This window comes from Carlito syrichta, unplaced genomic scaffold, assembly GCF_000164805.1.
Source record: "Carlito syrichta isolate Samal-C Ts95f unplaced genomic scaffold, Tarsius_syrichta-2.0.1 Scaffold305660, whole genome shotgun sequence".
Lineage (NCBI taxonomy): Eukaryota > Metazoa > Chordata > Mammalia > Primates > Tarsiidae > Carlito > Carlito syrichta.
Genome location: NW_007249756.1, coordinates 88535 through 94657, shown reverse-complemented (window position 1 = coordinate 94657; position 6123 = coordinate 88535).

Here is a 6123-nt window from a genome sequence, read left to right as displayed (position 1 = left end):
AGAAGGAGAAGAAGTGCGACACAGTCTTAGCTTTAGAGGATTGTCCTTGTCCAGTCGGCTCTCCATTCGGGTGTGTAGTCTTTCAGCACAGCAGTGATGTCAGCAAATTTGATGTGGGTGTGGTGTATCCAAGATGTGATACCTTCCACCTTCAAGGCGGTGGGGGTGGACAGGATCACAACGTACGGTCCCTTCCACCGCGGCTGCAGTCTCATGTTGATGTCGCTGGACGTATACCCAGTCCCCCAGTTCGTAGTTGTGGGGAGTCGGCGGTGGTCCGGTCTCATAAAGGGCTTTCAGTCTGGGCCACACCTGCTCGTGGACCCTTTGCAGAGTTTGGAGGGAAAAAAGGAGTTTTTGGTCATCTGTCTATTAATAGTTCTGTTCTTAGGTTAGGTATGACCGGTGGAGGCACACCAAACATGATTTCAAAAGGAGTAAACCCTAGCTTATACGGTGAGTTGCACACCCTATATAGCACAAAGGGAAGGAGAGTCACCCAGTCCCTGCCAGTCTCCTGGACTAATTTGGTTAAGGTCTCTTTTAGGGTTCTATTCATTCTTTCTACCTGTCCTAAGCTCTGGGGCCTGTATGCACAGTGTAATTTCCAATCCACCCCCAGGGTCTGAGCTACTCCCTGTATTACCTTAGAGATGAAACTGGGGCCATTGTCTGATCTGATCTGGACCGGGAAGACATACCTGGGTATCAGATCTTCCAAGAGTTTCTTGGCCACCACCTGTGCGGTTTCATTCTTGGTAGGGAATGCCTCCGTCCACCCTGAAAAGGTGTTTATAAATACTAGTAAGTACTTGTATCTGTACTTTCCTTGTCTCACCTCAGTGAAGTCCACTTCCCAGTATGCTCCTGGCCAGTTTCCTCAAAGTCTGGTCCCCGGGTTTTGTTTGGGATTGGTTGCATTGACAACCCGACAAGCCTGACATTGATTTACAATTTGATTATTTGTCGAACGTTGGGCATAGCTATGTTTGCATGGCGTATTAATTCTTCCATCTTTCTGGTTCCCATGTGGGTACTTCTGTGCATTTTTATAAACAGTTGCCAACCCAACTGTTCTGGAAGGATAACATCCCATTTGCTGGTGGTCGTATCCCAGTGTTGGATCCACCACCAGTCATTTGAGAACATAACTCCAGGCTGCCCATTTATCCATTTTAAATCCTCCTCTGTATAATTCGTGCTTTCCAGCAGATCCAGGGGCCCAGGGTCTGGCAGTGTGGTCACTAGGACGTGGTCCACAGAAAGGGCCGCCTTTTTGGCCTCAGCATCTGCCAGATGGTTTCCCCATGCCACTGGTGTGTCCTCCTTCTGGTGTCCTGGACAATGTATTATGGCCAGTGCTTTGGGTAGCCAGAGTGCCTGTAACAACTCAAGGATTTCAGTTTTATTTTTGATAGCCTTTCCTTCTGCAGTTAAGAGCCACCTCTCCTTGTAGATGGCTCCATGAATGTGCGCAGTTGCAAAAGCATACCTGCTGTCAGTATAAACATTTATTCTCTGCCCTTTTCCCATGACTAGGACTTTAGTGAGGGCAATGAGCTCAGCTCGCTGAGCCGAGGTTCCGGCCACAAGTGGCGCTGCCCATAAGGTCTCAGTCTCTGTAGTCACCGCTGCCCCAGCATATCTGGTTCTGCCTCGCACAAAGCTGCTGCCGTCTGTGTACCAGGTTTCTTCGGCATTGGTTAGGGGCCAGTCCCGGAGGTCTTCCCGTATTCCGTGGACCTGCACCAGGATGTCCTATCAGTCATGCAGGGGGCCTTCCCCGTCTGGGTCGGGTAGCAGGGTGATTGGATTTAGAGTAGTTGGAGCCTGAAACAAGATTCTGGCTGAGTTTAAAAGGAGACTTTGATAATGAGTTAGCCAGGCATTACTTATCCATCTGTCAGGTAGTTGTTTTAGAACTTCCTTCACAGCATGAGGGGCAGTGACATGTAGTTCTTTTCCCATGGTGATTTTGTCAGAGTCCTTGACCATAGTGGCAACTGCCGCGATGATTCATAGGCATGGGGGCCACCCGGCAGCCACAGAGTCTAACTTTTTTGACAGGTATGCCACTGGCCTCTTCCATGGCCCTATTTGCTGCAACAGCACTCCTTTGGCTATTCCCTTAGACTCATCAACAAACAAGAAAAAGGGTTTTGTCAGATCTGGCAGTCCCAGAGCTGGGGCTGACACCAGGGCTTGTTTAAGAGTTTCGAAAGATCTGTTCATGTCTTCCGCCCATTTGAGGTCGGACTTATTTTTGGTGGCCTCATATAATGGCCGGACGAGCTCAGCAAACCCAGGAATCCATAGGCGGTAGAAGCCAGCTGATCCTAAGACCTCATGTACCTGTCGTACATTCTGTGGTTGTGGAATTCTCAGTACCGTCTCCTTTTGGGCATCCGATAGTCATCTCTGCCCATCTTTCAGTTTGTAGCCCAGGTAACTTACTTCAGTTTTGCAGATCTGAGCCTTTTTTGGCCGAAGCTCGATAGCCCAGAGCACCTAGTGTTTGCAGCAAATCTCTGGTGCCTTGCAAGCACGCCTCCCGATTTTCTGCGGCTAGCAGAATATCATCCACGTACTGCAACAGGGTTAGGGTGGGGTGTGTGTTACGGAACTCACCCAGGTCTTCATGTAAGGCTTCATCGAAGATGGTGGGAGAGTTTTTAAATCCTTGGGGAAGCCGGGTCCAGGTGGGTGGCCCACTGATTCCTCTTTCCGGGTCCAGCCACTCGAAGGCAAAGATGTCCTGACTCCATGGGGCCAATGATAAACTGAAAAAGGCATCTTTTAAATCTAATACTGTGTACCAAACCTTGTCTGGGGCCTGGGCAGTGAGGAGGATATAGGGGTTAGGGACCGTGGGGTGTATGTCCATCACCCGCTGGTAGTCGGTTGATTTTGGCTTTCGCACTGGCAGCAAGGGTGTGTTCCAGGCAGACTGATCAGGCCGCAATATTCCCTCATCCAGCAGCCACCGTATGTCGGGGGTTATCCCATTTCGCACCACCACAGGGATTGGATACTGCTGGACCCGGGCTGGGTCTGCTCCGGGCTTTAGTTCCACAAACACTGCTGGCCTGTGTTTAGCCAACCCTATTCCTCCAGTTTCTGCCCAGACTAGGGGAATTTCCCAAAGCCAATCCTGAATGTCCAATTCCATCTCCGGGTCGTAGGCCTGACACAGCCTGTATTCATCTTCTAATTTTACAGTTAGAATCTGCAGGGGGCGCCCAACTGAATCTGTTACTGTCACCCCGTCCAGCCGAAAGCTAAGATTTGCTTCCACTTTGGTCAACAGATCTCTCCCAGACAAAGCGTACAGGCAATCAGGAAGAACTAAGAACTCATGGGCGACCTTACCAGTGCTTAAATTCACTGTTCTCTTAGTGGTCCAATGTGCCGGTCTTATCTCGTTAGCTCCTTGAACCCATGAGATTTTGTCTGAGAGAGGGCCTTGTGGTTTTAACAATATGGATCACTCTGCTCCTGAATCCACATGAAAAGTCACGGGTTTCCCCCTACCTCCAAGGTCACCTGGGGCTCGGGGGGGGGGGACTCTGAGCCCTGACCTCCCTATTCAGTTACAAGTACAGTCACTTTGTCCTCAGGACGGGGAGGGCTCTTAGGGCAGTTCTTTATGTAGTGCCCTTCCTCCTTACAGTAGAAGCACTGATTTTTCCCTATCTTGGGGTGGTCCGGCTGGGGGCCCCCCGGTTTGTTGCCTGACTCAGAAGCCAATTTTTTCAACCGCTTCTGTTTTTCCTTGGGCTTGTGGGTGTGGCGGCTAAGAGAATTTTGGCTAATTCCCTGGTCTGCTGCTCGCTACGCCTATCCTGGCGTTCTTCTGGACCCTCCCTATTGTTATAGGCTTTCTAAGCCACCTCCTGTAAACTTTTCTCTCCTAATCTTTCTACTTTCTGTAGCTTTCTTTTGATATCTGGTGCTGCCTGATTAACGAACGCCATGATCACAGCCACTTTGGTTTCTGGTGCCTCTGGATTCATTGGGGTGTATTGATGGAAGGCTTCCATAATACACTCTAAAAATGTGGCTGGACTCTCGTTCCTGTCCTGTCTTATGTTATATACCTTAGCCAAATTAGTGGGCTTACGAGCAGCTGCCCGGAGACCTGCCATCAGAGCCTGGCGGTAGACCCTAAGTTTCTCCTTACCTTCTGCCGTGTTAAAATCCCATTCAGGTCAGGAAAGGGGAAAAGCCTCATTGATAAGATCAGGGTTGGTGGTGGGCTGTCCATCAACTCACGGAAACAGCTTCCGGGCGTCCGTCTGGATTCTTTCTTTTTCTTCAGTGGTGAATAATACCTGTAGAAGCATCTGGCAATCATTTCAGGTAGGCTGGTGTGTAAAGAGAATGCTTTCCAGCAAGTTAATCAGCCCTCTAGGATTCTCAGAGAAAGCAGCAATTGTATAAATCGCTAGTGGAAAACGTCCAGTAATGCATGGGTTGGTTTCCGGCCTCATCTGGGGGCCCAGCCCCTCTCAGTGGCAAAATCACCATGGAGTCGGCTGGGCCCATTCCAGGACTACCTGCCCTGGTGACTCTCCCTCGAGTCCCCGCGGCTGGTCCATCCCTTTCTCCTCCCTGCCTCCCCGCCCCGGCCACTCCTGGCTCTGCCTCCGCAGCGGCGGCAGTGGCGGCTTGGGGCACTGGCGGGGCTGAAGGCCTAGGGGGAGCTGAATGGTATGACGGGGGAATCATCTCTTCCAAGTTAGAATCAGGGAGAAGGGGGTAAAAGGGGTTCTTTGGGGACTTTTGGAAGGGATTCTGCTTCTCGTGAGGCTGTGATGATACACTCTCTGGCGGCTCCGAAGTTTCCACCCCCTTCTCCTGCTTATGGAAGGGATTCTGCTTCTTGTGATGCTGTGACGACACACTCTTCAGCGTCTCCGAAGTTTCCACCCCATTCTCCTGCATCGTGAGCACTCTCAATGCCTTTAACGGGGTAGGAAGATAGGGTTTCACCCAAGAGGGAGGGGATTCCACTATATCTTGCCAGACCAGTATATAAGGTAGTTGGTCTGGGTGGCCCTGGGAGCCTCTTTGGAGGATAACATTCTTGACCTGCAAGAGAACACTTGTTAGAAAAGTCCCTTCTCATGGCCAGCCTACATTGAAGGCAGGCCACTCAGTGGTGCACAAATCCCAGAACTTCTTCTTGTGAATTTCGACACTCAAATTGTGTGCCCTTTCCTTTAGTTCTGAAAAGTGTTCAGTCATGAGAGTTAACGGCGTTGTATGTGTCTGTCCCATCTCACTTGTCAGTACTGTCGTCACAACAAACACAACCAACAAGACAAAAGGGAAAACAACAAGAGACAGACAGTAGCAGCCGTGAAAACAAATCTGAAAGTACGATAGGGGAGAGACAGACCGTCGACGAGTCTGACCTTCCCCACAGATGAAGACCTCGTCTTCCAGATGGGGATGTGAGACATCTCGCACAAGCCCTGGCCGGCGGTTATCCAGCGCATCCACCTAGCCTGATGCTGACCTCAGAACAAAGTGTGGAGTTCCACATGAGACACAGAACACAGATGCGCTAACCCGGGAGCGACTTACTGAATGCTGGCCTGAAAACCCTCCAGACTAGGGTCTCGGGGAGGGGGGAGGTCTCTGGGATCCCGGACGAGCCCCCAAATGTAGTGGCCGAAATTTCAATGAGAGAGACCACCAAGAACCAATTCTGATGAAAGTTCAAGTGGGTCTTTATTTGCAAGCTCGAGCCTGGACCTCTGTCAACAACCGATGCAGCAGAGTACACCCAGAGTTCCTGACTTTCTTAAGAAGATGCTTTTTATGCTTTTACACAAAGGGAGGAGGAGTTTGGGGGGGCTCTCCAGTCTTGTTACCATTTAATTGGGTAGTAACTTCTGGTGGTCAGCTTAATCGTGTAGGATTGGCTAGCCTGACTTGGGCTGACCTTGGCCCACTAGCTAGGGAAGTTGCAGAGACATCTGGAAACTTAGGTGATTACCCCCTGGCACCTGATTGGTTGTTGTAAAGGGGAAAGTGAGATAAGGGAAGGGGTTGAAGCTTGTAACCGGAGTTTTGCAGTTTTTCCCATAACTGAAACTTTAAACAGTTACAGGTTAT